Below are 13462 nucleotides of genomic sequence, written 5' to 3'. Positions count from 1 at the left end.
CAGCTATATGGAAAATTTAGTATGTGTGAGTTTTATCAAGATCAAATTCAGTATTTGGGGCATGTAATATCAAAGGAAGCAATCGTGATAAACCCTAAAACGGTCAAGAAAAATCTCAAATTAACATGTTTCTAATATTAAGATGGCATCATATTCTTTACGGGAATTACAGGTTATACCGTAGATTGATTGAACGTTTTTCAAGCTAGCCTATCCTATAAAATCCTTCTAAAAGAAAGGAGTTAATTTTTTATGGACCAAAAGGTGTCAAGAAAACATTTATCAATTGAAATATTTGCTAAATGTAGCTCCCATACTTAACATTGTTGATCTTAATAAAGATTATTCATCGTGCGCAGTTGATTTTTTAGAAGGATTAGATGGAGTGTTAATGTAAGATAACCATGTTATATCTTATGGATCTAGGAAGTTAAAGGAGCATGAAAATAATTATACTGTATATTAGCTATAATTAGTTGTAGTAATTCATGCTTTAAAAATGTGGCGACACTACCAGTTTGGAAGGAAATTGACATTAATAACTAATTATATCAGTCTATAATATTTCTCTTATTCAACCACATGCAAATGCAAGGCAAGTAAGGTGGATGACTTCTCTTAGTGAATTTGATTTTGAAATCAAGCACATCAAGGTAAAGGAAAAGAAAAATTGAAGATGCTATAATGAGAAGTTTAAATTAGATCTATGGCATCTTTTCTAGTATTGCTAAGACATACCTTAATGAATATATTAGGATTGTAATCTTTGAACATCAATAATACAGACCAAAAAAAAAAAATTAAATGGAACTAGCCCAATAGAATGATTAGATTATGATCTGAATAGTGATGGTTTATTGACTTCCAAAAACTAAATTTACATCCCAAATGTGCATAGAATTAAATAATTTCTCTTAGATGAACATCATAAGAAACCTTCTTCAACTCATCCAAGCTATCAAAATTTCTCACAATACTTGGAAAAGGATTTTAATTGGCCAGGGATGAAATAAGAAGTGGTTGAGAATTTAGCAAAAAAATTTGTAGTATCAAAAAGTTAAGGTGGAACACCAACATCCTAGTGGGTTATTAAATCCCTTACCTATTCTTGAGTGGAAATGGGAAATTATCTTCTTAGGTTTTATTATAAGGCTACCGAGCACCAAAAAACAACAATATTCCATCAGGGTTGTGGTTGATAAACTAAGTGAGGTTGCTCATTTTATACTCATCTCGTCAACATTCAAAGTTGTTCACATAGATTAAAATTTTATGAAGGATATATTTAGACTTCTTGTGGTATCAAAAACAATCATTTATAATAGTGATGCAAAATTCGCATCAAATTGCTGGAAGGGACTTTTCACAGGTTTAGGTACACAATTAAATTCCAATACTGCTTACCATCCCCAAACTGATGGATAGAATGAAAGAACCAACTAGATCCTTGAAGACATGCTTCACATGTATGCAATGGATCAACCCACTAAATGGGAGGATTACTTACATCTGGTTGAATTTTCATATAATAATAGTTATCATGCATCTCTTAAGATGAGTCCTTTTGAAGTCCTTTACGAATGGAAATATCATGCTCCATTAAGTTGGATTCAAGTAGAGGACAAACTTGTTTTGGGACTTTATATTTTAAGAGATATGAAGCAAGTGGTTAAAAAAGTACGATAAAATTTAAAAATAGCTCAAGATAGGAAAAAAAATTATGTGGATAAAAAAGGGATTCAAAAGGAATACAATATGGGAGAGAGTGTTTACATCAAATTCAGGCCAAGAAAAAATCACATTAAAATTAGGAATTTGTGCTAAATTGGCACCTGAATTCTTTGGGTTATTTGGAATATTAGCAAGAATAAAACTAGTAGCCTACGAGATAGCACTACCATCCCACATAAAATTACATAATGTATTTCATGTATCACTTTTAAATAAATATATTCATGATCTAGCTCATGTCATTGATTGAAATGTAATACATGTTGAAATGTGAGTTTTAGGTCAAGCTTTTTTTAATATTAGATAGGAGGAAAACATTACAGCATAATCAAGCCACCATCCACGTTAAAGTGTAATGGAAGCCTTTTGGACCTTAGGAGGCCACCTCGGAGATGGAAGAGAAAATGTGAGAACAATTTCCTTCACCCTTTCAAAAATTATGAGTGCAAAGAAAACATTGAGGATGGTTTTCAAATTAAGGGGAGGGGAAATGTAATAGCCCTATTTAAAATGAGAAACATTGACCATGGGGTCAAGACTAAATTGAACAATTGAATGGCATGTAAATAATTATGTATATTTATAAATAAAATGTTATTTTTTATAAATATTATGGGAACTAACACGTGAGTAGTGAGGTTGCTTCATTGTCAAGTAATTGTTAAGTGGTGGGATTCCCAAGTAGTGGACAAGTAAATTTGGTATTTATCACAATTATAACCTCCCATGCTTCCCCAAGATTCTAGGAGGAATGATCACCACCAAGAGACAATGTAACTAGAGATAAACATTATGTTGGGTGAGGAATAATGTTATGCTCTTAACCTGCAAGACGATACCAGAATACGAAATATGCAAAGAAATATACCCAAAACATAGAACACTGAGAAATAACAACAAGTATTTTATTGTTCAGAAAGCAATGTTCACTTGCCTCTTTGAGGGGGCAACCTCCAATAGAGCAGCGCTCGATTACAAAATAAGACATGATGCTCCTCGCAGGGAGTCTCTATCCTTTATATAGGATTCATACATGCAATACCATGGGGCAATACCATGGTTCTTATTAATACCATCTATCTAATACGATGGCCCATTTGCAACTAACTGTGGTCCCATCATTAAATGCGGGTTAACCACGTACAATTATTAATATGGGCTTTATTGACTCTTTAATAACTATAACTATGATTTGATCCTATTACATAAATAAGGGGGTTAGGGTGGGACCCTAACATGTACTCCTCCATAAGAATAGCCTTGTCCTCAAGGATGAAGCTATGGAAACTGTTGAAGAATAGTGGCTAGTTCCCAAGTTGTATCTTCCGGAGAGGTGTCTTTCCACTTGACAAGGACTTCCTTGATCATGCGGCCATGCAGGTGCCATTCTCATGTGTCCAGGACCTGTTCAAGTGGAGCCAGATTGACCCTTCTTCATCCAATTTAGGTAGACTGGTTTGAATTTTGCAATTGTTCCCAATTACTTTCTTGAGGCACGAGACATGGAAAACTGGATGGATTTTTGTAGTGGGTGGAAAAGCTAGCTTGTAGGCCACTTCTCCAATGCACTAAAGTACTTGATACGGTCCGTAGAATTTTGGAGAGAGTTTCTGACAACCCTTGTCTTTGACTAATGTTTGCTTATATGGTTGCAGCCTCAAAAATACCTGATCCCCTTCTTGAAATTGGCATTCTGAGTGATGTTGATCTACCTATTTCTTCATGTAGTTTTGAGCTTGATGAAGATTCTCTCTAAGATGGGCTAGCATGGTTGTGCATTTTTGTAGGAGTTGATCCACTACTTGTACCTATAATATCCCTTCCCTTAATAATACACAATAAATAATAAAAATAATAATATAATAATATAATAATAAATAATAAATAATAAAAATAATAAATAATACAAATAAATAATAATAATATAAATAATAAATAATAAATCACTTAATAATAAATAATAAAAATAATAAATCATAAATAATAAATCATATTTAAAAATATACAAGAACATAAATAAAAATAATAAAAATAAAAATAGTAATAACTATACTAAAACTCTAAATCAGAATAAATAGAAATAAAACAAGAAAACTATCAAAAAGAAGGAAATAAAACAAGAAAGCTAAAAATCAAAAGAAAAGTAAAGAAATAAAACAAGAAAGCTAAAAATCAAAAGAAAGTTGCATGTAGACACATGGAGTGTGTGCATGTGGTTCCCCTTCCAATGTTGTTCTATTTAATAGATGGTGAGGAAGATGAGAGGCATTCCGGCATTCTATCATTCCGAGATTCTATCTTTCATTCTCTTGGGAGAATGGTATACTAAGACTTAGGAACACTGGCAGTAGTACGTTGATTGAGGCTCGGGGGTGGCCAGTTGTAGCATACTTCTTGCACAATTGAGCCTACGGTTGGGTGGAGAGTCGTCCCCACAACCTTGTTGTCATCTCGCAAATCGTGATCACAGGTAACATAGAGATAAGATTATTTGTCAGCATCTTTTTCTATTAAGAAATTTCATTTATTTTTCTATTACATATGGTATCAGAGCTTTGGCTCAACCCTTAGGGCCTATGGGCATCTTAGAGAAAAAAAACAAATTGTGTTGGAATTTTTAACTTGACTTATTTTAAAGTTACACGTTGATTACCTCTAGGAAGCCGCATATTTTTCTACAAACCTACACTATGCCGTAAATTTTCTTATTTCAACTTTTTATTGGCTTTGGTTATTATTTATAAGTGTTATGACTTAGAATACAAATGGAATACTATAACATGCTGATCGCACCTTTAAAATATCGATGATAGATTTTGTTCTGTATCTTGTCTTTATTCAATATCTATCTATCGGCTTTCACTTGATTGATGTTCAAGCGATCTCAAAAATATGGCCATGCTCATTTGGAAGGCCATTGTCAGAGCAACTCTGCAGCTTGATTTTATCAGTTAAGTTTATGACCATACCTGGCAGTTTTTCTGAGTTGGCTATTAGAGCTGTATTAAGAAGAGAAACTGGACTATTTTTTTTTTTTCTTTTTCGATATTCAAGACGAGACACTCATTATGGGTACATAAGGAAATTCCATAGTATTATCTTGAGGCAAGCTTTGGATTATGGTATGTACTTACCCTTGATTTTCCTCTGTTTCTTCCTTCTATTCACATTTAAATTCAGCTTTCCCACTAATAGTGAGAAGAGATTCTTTTCATGAAATTGAATAAAGCGAACACTATCGTATTTAGGTGAACACTGGTACATGTTTATGGCAAATAACTTCCATGATAACTATTTTTCGCTTTGAAATTTTGGAGTTCATCTTTCAAGAGCCAGGAAACACATTACTATTTTTAGAGAAGTGTATTATCTTGTTTATAAGTAAGGTAGTCATGGAACTTTTAAGTTTTAAGTTATGTTCCTTCTCTTTTAACGTACAGATTGCTTTGTGTTTGTATTCATTCTGTCAGCAAAGCGTCACACAATTATATTACTGCATATTGAAGTCCCTCTATCAGGCAATCTATGCATATATGTAATCTGTCAAGCTAGATGTCATCACCATGAATATGTTTACAGGCATGTTGGGATTTAGCGGATTTGGAAATTGTTATAAGACTCGTACGAATACATAGTGGGGTTCAAAGAATCAAGAATATAGAATTTGAAAATAAGGATGAATCAGTCATCGACAACGAATTTAGGTGTGTGTAGATAGGGAACTTGAACCCTCGCCGTCTATTATATAGGACATGACTGTTTTTTTGCAATTTTGTTGACTTACATGCATAATTCGAGTAATAATTACCCTAATCATTTTCTTCCGAGCATGGAGCTCCACCCGCGAGTTGAGATAAGATCAGGGGTTTTGGTATCCCGCTTACATGCACGGCTGTAGCACGGATGGCTACTCCACCAAATAATCCATTAAAAATCTTTACAGAAGGCATTTCTATTTTTATTTTTTTAATTAAGGACACACAGAGAGGTTTATCGATTTCGATGGCCCTAATCTAATTAAAATTCAAAGTTTGGATGGCAAAGAGTCCAATAAGATTTTTCACCGCGGCTTTTTCCTCTATTGGAAATTAAAAATCTGTAATCAGGATAAGTGTGCCATGCTGTGATAAGATCTGATAGGGGGCAGTTGCGTCCTACAAACAATCGCTGGTCACCAACTAGACTCAACTGATAGTTAAAGCCAAGTATTAAAAGCTGACCGGAAATGTAAAATGTCATACCTTTCATTCCATAACCATTTTTCGGACACGTACATGGTGTAAAGTTTAAACTATATATATGTAGAAGTTTAAACAGCCCCACGCTATCGTTCTGAGGTTTGGCTTCTTCTCTGGTTGACAGGGATTCTTCATCTACAGGTCGGTATTCTTTTGTAAAATGCTCCTAAATTTTAGATTCAATTTGCCATTCAGACACTTAATCTAGGAAAATTATTTATCCTCTGTATATGCCTGTGGTTTACCTGTGGTTTTCGTACATGATTTTGTTGACACATTGGCAGATATTTAACACCCTCACATGTGCATATTTTTAGCGCTGATTTAAGTTGCTTGGTCTCTGGCTTAGTGGTTGGATTAGAGCACTGAAACCATGTAAACGGTTCAACTCTAAGGCTCTGGCTGATGTAGACCCGTAGTTAGCCTGGAGCTGAAAATTCCAGAATTCTTCTTGCGCATTAGTGCTGTTGAAGGCCTGTTGCCGATGGAACCGATCTCCCGTCTCTGAAGCTTCTTCACGTAGTTGTGATACTCATCTACCCGTCGCTGCTTTCCGTCCATTCTCTCTTCCGTCTAAATCTCAACAAACACTGCCTCCGAACATAACCCCTCGATTCAGCAAGGGTTTTCAATAGATTTAATGATTGCCCGAGCTACAATTACAGTAAAAAAATCTGTAACGGCAGGCCCTGTTGAAAGGGTAGGGTAGTGTCTATTTCAAATTTGCGAGAAACTAGCGGTTCGCCTGCAATTGAATTTTGGAATTCTATAAAAAAATATCAAGGGCTTCCTCTAGCATACCAGATTTCCATAATGTTGAATATGCTACATGCTCGGGTCAAGACTTGAAAGATCTACAACGAGAATTCATGAGCTGGACCATTTGATAATGCATCACTAATAATTCTATGGTTAAATGTATTGTAATTAAGGGATTCAAAATGGTGTTGCCTTTGCAGGTACGATTGCAGGTAGACCATATAATTAATAAAATGATTATTTTTGTTTTGGGAAGGAATAACCTTCCCAGTCATCCGATCCAGTTCTGGGTCGGGTGGCAGTGTCTTTCTTTATGGCGTGGAATAATTTTTATGCTTGATTCATAAATTTTCTTACGTGTATTTTTAAGTAATGATTACATAAACCGATACTTAAAGTCATGAATCTGCAGAATTAGTATTATCGTGACATATAATGCTTTACTCATTCGAATTTTGTTTTATTTTACATGGATCCAATCCTCTAAAGTTTTAAGGCCTATACTACAACATTGTGATTATTGATGAACTCATAAACTCCATGTTTTTATATACTTCGGAATGTGTGATCAATTATGGTTTAAGTATTATACTTCAATTGAGTACTAAATGGATATTTTAAAGTTAAACATATTCTAAATTTATTGTAACTTTTGGCATAAGGGTAATGTGTAAATCCACTGAATATTACAGGGTAGATCATGGCTCCTAAACGTCAAAGACGAACCCGAAACAACCTCGGAGTAGAAACACCACCTCCCGCCACTTCAGCGATAGGAACCTCGGCTGAGCAAGCTATATTACATTCCCTTGGAGAAATGACCAATATCTTTAAGGACTGGGTCTCAAGCCAAGGACAAGATCAAGGAAATGTGCAAAAGGAATTGGAACAAAAACATAGACAAGATCTAAATTCTCAACTCAATGTCAAAGATGGACAAGCAACACTTGATATTATGAAAGAAGTCCAAAAATCCAAATTACCAGAGTTTACGGGTCTAGAAGGGGGTTCAAAAGCAGAAGCATGGGTAATGGCTGTCAAAAGAGCACTTAGTTTTAAGGCATACACTTCTACGGAAAAAGCCCAGATATCAATGAGTCTACTAAAAGGAGATGCCTTATTATGGTGGGTAAATGAAGAAACAAAGATGCAAGTCACCCCAGTACAAGTTACATGGGAAATGTTTGAGGAAGCCTTCCGAACTAGGTACCTATTAAAGGAGTACAAACATCAACAAGTAGGAGCTTTCCATCAAGTACGACAGAATGGTAGATCTATCGAGGACTATGAAGCTGAATTTTATTCGTTGGTCCATCACGTGGACTATATGGCTGATGATAGACGTCAAGCTGAAAGATTCTTACATGGACTCGACCCCTTAGTCCGAGCAGAAGTCGCCATGTGGAAACCCACCACTATGGCAACAACCACTAGTTTAGCCAAACAAGTCTTGAGGAAAATCAATATGAAGAAACAAATGGTAGTTGATGAAAGTTCAGGGAAGGAGCATTTTGCAATGAGGTTGAATAAACCAGGGGGGCAGCCATATAGATTCCAAGGAAGACAAAACACTATTTCTCGAATCGCTAGCACAACTTCTTGACCGCCTCCAAGGGGACATAAGGGTCAACCCTACTTGATTAAGGGGAGGAGTAGAAGATTTGGTGACCAAGGACAAGTACAACGTGGGAAGCAGGCATAAGTAGAATGTTGGCATTGTAAAGGTCCACATTATAGAAAAGATTGTCCAAGCTATCAAACAGGGATTAAACAACAGGAATACAAGGCAAAAGGAGGAAGACCACAAAACCCACATCGAATTCATGCAGCTACAAACCATCGCCAGGCTGAGCACCAAGCTACTGTAGTAGAATCTGCAGGTATGATCAATAACATTCCTCTATCTGTGTTAATTGATCCAGGTGCTACTGATAGTTTTATTTCACCTTCAACAATACTTAGATGTGGATTGACAGCTCATGAGCAAAGTAACTTTAGAATGGTTGAAATGGCGTTAGGCTCTCAGCAATCAGTAGGGTCAATGGTAAGAGATTGTAGTGTTAACATTGGGGGGTGTGATACCAAGATGAATCTATATAGTACAACTCTCGGAACATATGACTTAATCGTGGGAATGGATTGGCTTGAACCCCATAAAGCTATACTGGATTGTTATAATAAGACAGTCCTCATAAAAAATGACCAAGGAGAAACTAAGGTAATAAAAGGGATTAGACCTGGTGTTACATTACGCCTCATATAAGCCAAGAAAGTTAATAAGTGTATGAGGAAAGGGTGCAAGATTTATGTTGTAGAAATGGTTCCTACCAATGAGAAGTCCTCAGATAAATTGCACCCACTACTTTCGGAATTTGCAGATGTATTTCCTCCAGAGTTACCAGGTTTGCCTCCAGTTCGAGAAATTGATTTCTCCATAACCTTGAAACCAGAAGTGGAACCCATATCCAAAGCACCTTATCGATTGACTTTTCCAGAGCTTAATGAATTGAGTATACAGCTCAAAGAACTTCTTGAACAAGGTTTTATAAGACCCAGTGTGTCACCTTGGGGTGCACCAGTAATTTTTGTAAAGAAGAAGGATGGAACTCTTAGGTTATGTATTGATTACCGAGATCTAAACAAGGCCACCATTCGAAATAGGTATCCCATGCCTCGGATCGATGACCTCTTTGACCAACTAAAAGGAGCTTCAATATTCTCCAAGATAGACTTACGGTTAGGTTATCATCAGCTAAGAATCAAGGAGGAAGACATACCTAAAACGGCATTCAGAACGCGCTATGGACACTATGAGTTCATGGTTATGCCATTTGGTTTAACTAATGCCCCAGCAGCCTTCATGAACTTGATGAATAGTGTCTTTCGAAAATATCTGGACCGCTTTGTCCAAGTTTTCTTGGATGACATCCTCATTTACTCTCGTAATGAGAAAGAGCATCTCGAACACTTGAGGTTGGTACTACAATGCATTAGGGAACATAAGCTATATGGAAAACTTTCTAAATGTTCCTTCTTTGAAAAGGAAATTCAATATCTAGGCCATACCATTAGTGGCAAAGGCATTGCAGTTGATTACAGTAAGGTAGAAACTATAATGACTTGGCCCTCTCCCCGGAATGTCAAGGAAGTACGTAGCTTTATGGGATTGGCCGGCTACTATGGAAGGTTTGTAGAAAGGTTTTCGCAGATATCTAATCCCATCACCCGCCTCCAAAGGAAAGGGGTTAAGTTTGAATGGACAAGTGAGTGTGAGAAAGCATTTAATGAGCTAAAGCATCGACTAACAACAGCCCCAATATTAAAAGTACCTGACATGGACAAGGACTTTCTGGTATGCACGGATGCATCAGAAGAAGGATTAGGTGCAGTCTTGATGCAAGATGAAGGGGTTATCGCTTATGCTTCTCGAAAACTTAAGAACCATGAAATCAATTATGCAACTCATGATCTGGAATTAGCAGCGGTTGTAATGGCCTTGAAATTGTGGAGACATTATCTAATGGGGCGTCAATTTGAGTTAAGAACAGATCATAAAAGTCTTGAGTATATCTTCACACAAAAGGATCTTAATGCTCGACAACGACACTGGAGTGAGCTATTTAGTGATTATGATTTCAAGATATCCTATATTAAGGGAAAAAAAAACAAAGTGGCAGATGCTTTAAGCAGGAGACCTAGACTTCATTCAATGTCGGCATTAAAGATAGACTTGAGGAGCCGGATTCTAAATCAGCTAGTAGGAGACCCACATTACCAACAAATAAAATTTGCCTTACAAGAAGAGGTACCTGTGGCAACCAAGTGGGAGGAGTACACCTTAGACAATGATGGACTGCTACGATATAAGGGTAGGATTTATGTCCCAGAAGATGATGATCTTCGGAATCTAATAATCAAAGAAGCCCATCAAGCTCCATACGCTGCACATCTAGGAGTCCAGAAAATGTATGCAGACTTAAAACAACTATTTTTCTGGACAGGAATGAAAAAGGATATAACAATGTTTTTGGCTCAATGTTTAGAATGTCAACAGGTTAAAGCTGAACATCGTCATCCGGCAGGACTTTTACAACCCCATGATATACCAGAAACTAAGTGGGAAGTTGTTTCAATGGATTTTGTTGGAGGCTTACCTATGACGTCCCAAAGACATGACTGTATTATGGTTGTGGTTGATAAATTAACTAAGAGTGCTCACTTCATTCTAGTCAAGACCACCTTTGAAGCATCAGCTATCGCTCAAATTTTCCTGAAAGAAATAATTCGCCTTCATGGGGTACCACGAAAGATAATATCTGATAGAGACGCACGTTTTACTTCCAGATTTTGGAAATGTCTATTACAATCTATGGGAACACAACTGAATTTTAGTACAGCGTATCACCCAGAGACAGATGGTCAAACAGAAAGAGTAAACCAAGTGTTGGAGGACATGCTAAGAATGTATGTCATGGATCAACAAAACCAATGGGAGAAATACCTTCCCTTAGTAGAGTTTGCCTACAACAATAGTTACCACAGTTCAATACAGGCAGCTCCCTTCGAAATCTTATATGGAAGACCATGTCGTACTCCATTAAGTTGGGATCGATTAGAGGACCGAGTCATGTTGGGACCTGAAATGCTCCAAGAAATGGAAGAACAAATGGCCACAATTAAGCAGAGACTAAAAGAAGCCAGGGGTCGCCAAAAAAGTTATGCTGATGCAAAGAGAATTGATAGAAACTTTGAGGAAGGAAGCCAAGTTTTCATTAGAATCAAACCTTTTAAAAGTCCCTTTAGGATGGGTAAAGGAACAAAGCTATCGCCTAGATTTTTTGGGCCATTCAAGATCCTAGAGAGGATTGGACCAGTTGCTTACAAGCTCGAGCTGCCTTTCCATCTAAGAAGGATGCATAATGCGTTTCATGTTTCTATGCTTAGAAAATATGTACCCGACCGATCCCATGTTTTGAAATTTGAAAAATTGCAGGTTTCTAAGGAAGGAGCCCTTCAGGTCGAACCATTCTGTATACTGGACCGCCGAGTTTGTCGACTCAGGAACTGTGAGTTCGAGCAAGTCAAGGTCCAATGGGACCAATATAGCCCAGGGTCAGCTACCTGGGAGGATGCAGCTATTATTTTTCAAGACTTTCCTTATTTACTTGATTAAAATGTGTGGTGAATAGTGCTCCTTAGCTAAAACAGATACTTTTATGGGGAATCTAAATCATGTTTTATTGTTTAAACTTTATGATACATACACTATGATTTCCGTTTAGTTTAATTAACTGTTAAGATGTGAGTATAATGGTAAAGGAATAATGATGCACATGTGGTTCTTATAGCGATGATGTATCCTTATGATTATGATGTTATGACAAGGTATATTAACATATTCATTTACTACATGATGAATAGGTACGTGATGTTGATGTTATAACTTATGATAGTATTTCATGAGATGAAGCATGTATTTGCGATTAACTATGATGAATGCAATTTCTATGATACTATGATGGTATATCTAATGCATTGGTTGCATGTTGAAGTATGATGATGGGCCGAGAGGGTCGGTTTATTTGATGATCTCGTGTGAGCCCATACGCACGAGGGAGAATAAGTAACATCATATGGGCTGGGGACAAACTCAATCAACACTACATATGCTAGTGGGTCCTTTGTCTTGTGTATAGCTCTTGATGGATAGCTCTTGAAGAGCTATGAGACCATCTTGAGGAGGCCAAGTGCCTGATGTTCTAGGCTTGGTGCCTGTTATTGGATTGGGATGCCGAAGTCTGGAAGGGTTGTATAAGACTTCGATGCCTAGGGCTGTGCACCTTAGTAGTTGTGGAGGGAGTGGGCCAGCCTTGCCAGATGCCCGAGGTCATTGAGTACCGGACCAGATGCCTGCCTTGGGGCAGATGACGTCTGAGTCAGGCGCGAGCCTTGGGGCCAGCCTTGGACTAGGATACAGACCGGGTCAGGCTTAGCCTGGTGCTGAAAGTGGGAAAAAGGACAGAGATTCCTTGAGATTTCCCGGGGTTTTGGGGACTTTCGATGCCTACTGGTTATACTAGTTTAGCAGAGGGTGTTGGAAACAGGAAGTAAATAAAATAATAAATAATAAATAATAAAAACAATACATAATACATAATTCAACATAACTTAGGGACGAAGTTCCTTAAAGGGGGAGAGTATGTAATATCCCTTCCCTTAATAATACATAATAAATAATAAAAATAATAATATAATAATATAATAATAAATAATAAATAATACAAATAAATAATAATAATATAAATAATAAATAATAAATCACTTAATAATAAATAATAAAAATAATAAATCATAAATAATAAATGATATTTAAAAATATACAAGAAAATAAATAAAAATAATAAAAATAAAAATAGTAATAACTATACTAAAACTCTAAATCAGAATAAATAGAAATAAAACAAGAAAACTATCAAAAAGAAGGAAATAAAACAAGAAAGCTAAAAAATCAAAAGAAAAGTAAAGAAATAAAACAAGAAAGCTAAAAATCAAAAGAAAGTTGCATGTAGACACCTAGAGTGTGTGCATGTGGTTCCCCTTCCAATGTTGTTCTATTTAATAGATGGTGAGGAAGATGAGAGGCATTCCGGCATTCTATCATTCCGAGATTCTATCTTTCATTCTCTTGGGAGAATGGTATACTAAGACTTAGGAACACTGGCAGTAGTACGTTG

Source organism: Pinus tabuliformis, chromosome 8 (assembly GCF_031772625.1).
Source record: "Pinus tabuliformis cultivar Carrire ecotype Pingquan chromosome 8, CPIR1, whole genome shotgun sequence".
Classification (NCBI taxonomy): Eukaryota; Viridiplantae; Streptophyta; class Pinopsida; order Pinales; family Pinaceae; genus Pinus; species Pinus tabuliformis.
Note: the sequence above shows the minus strand (reverse complement) of the source record.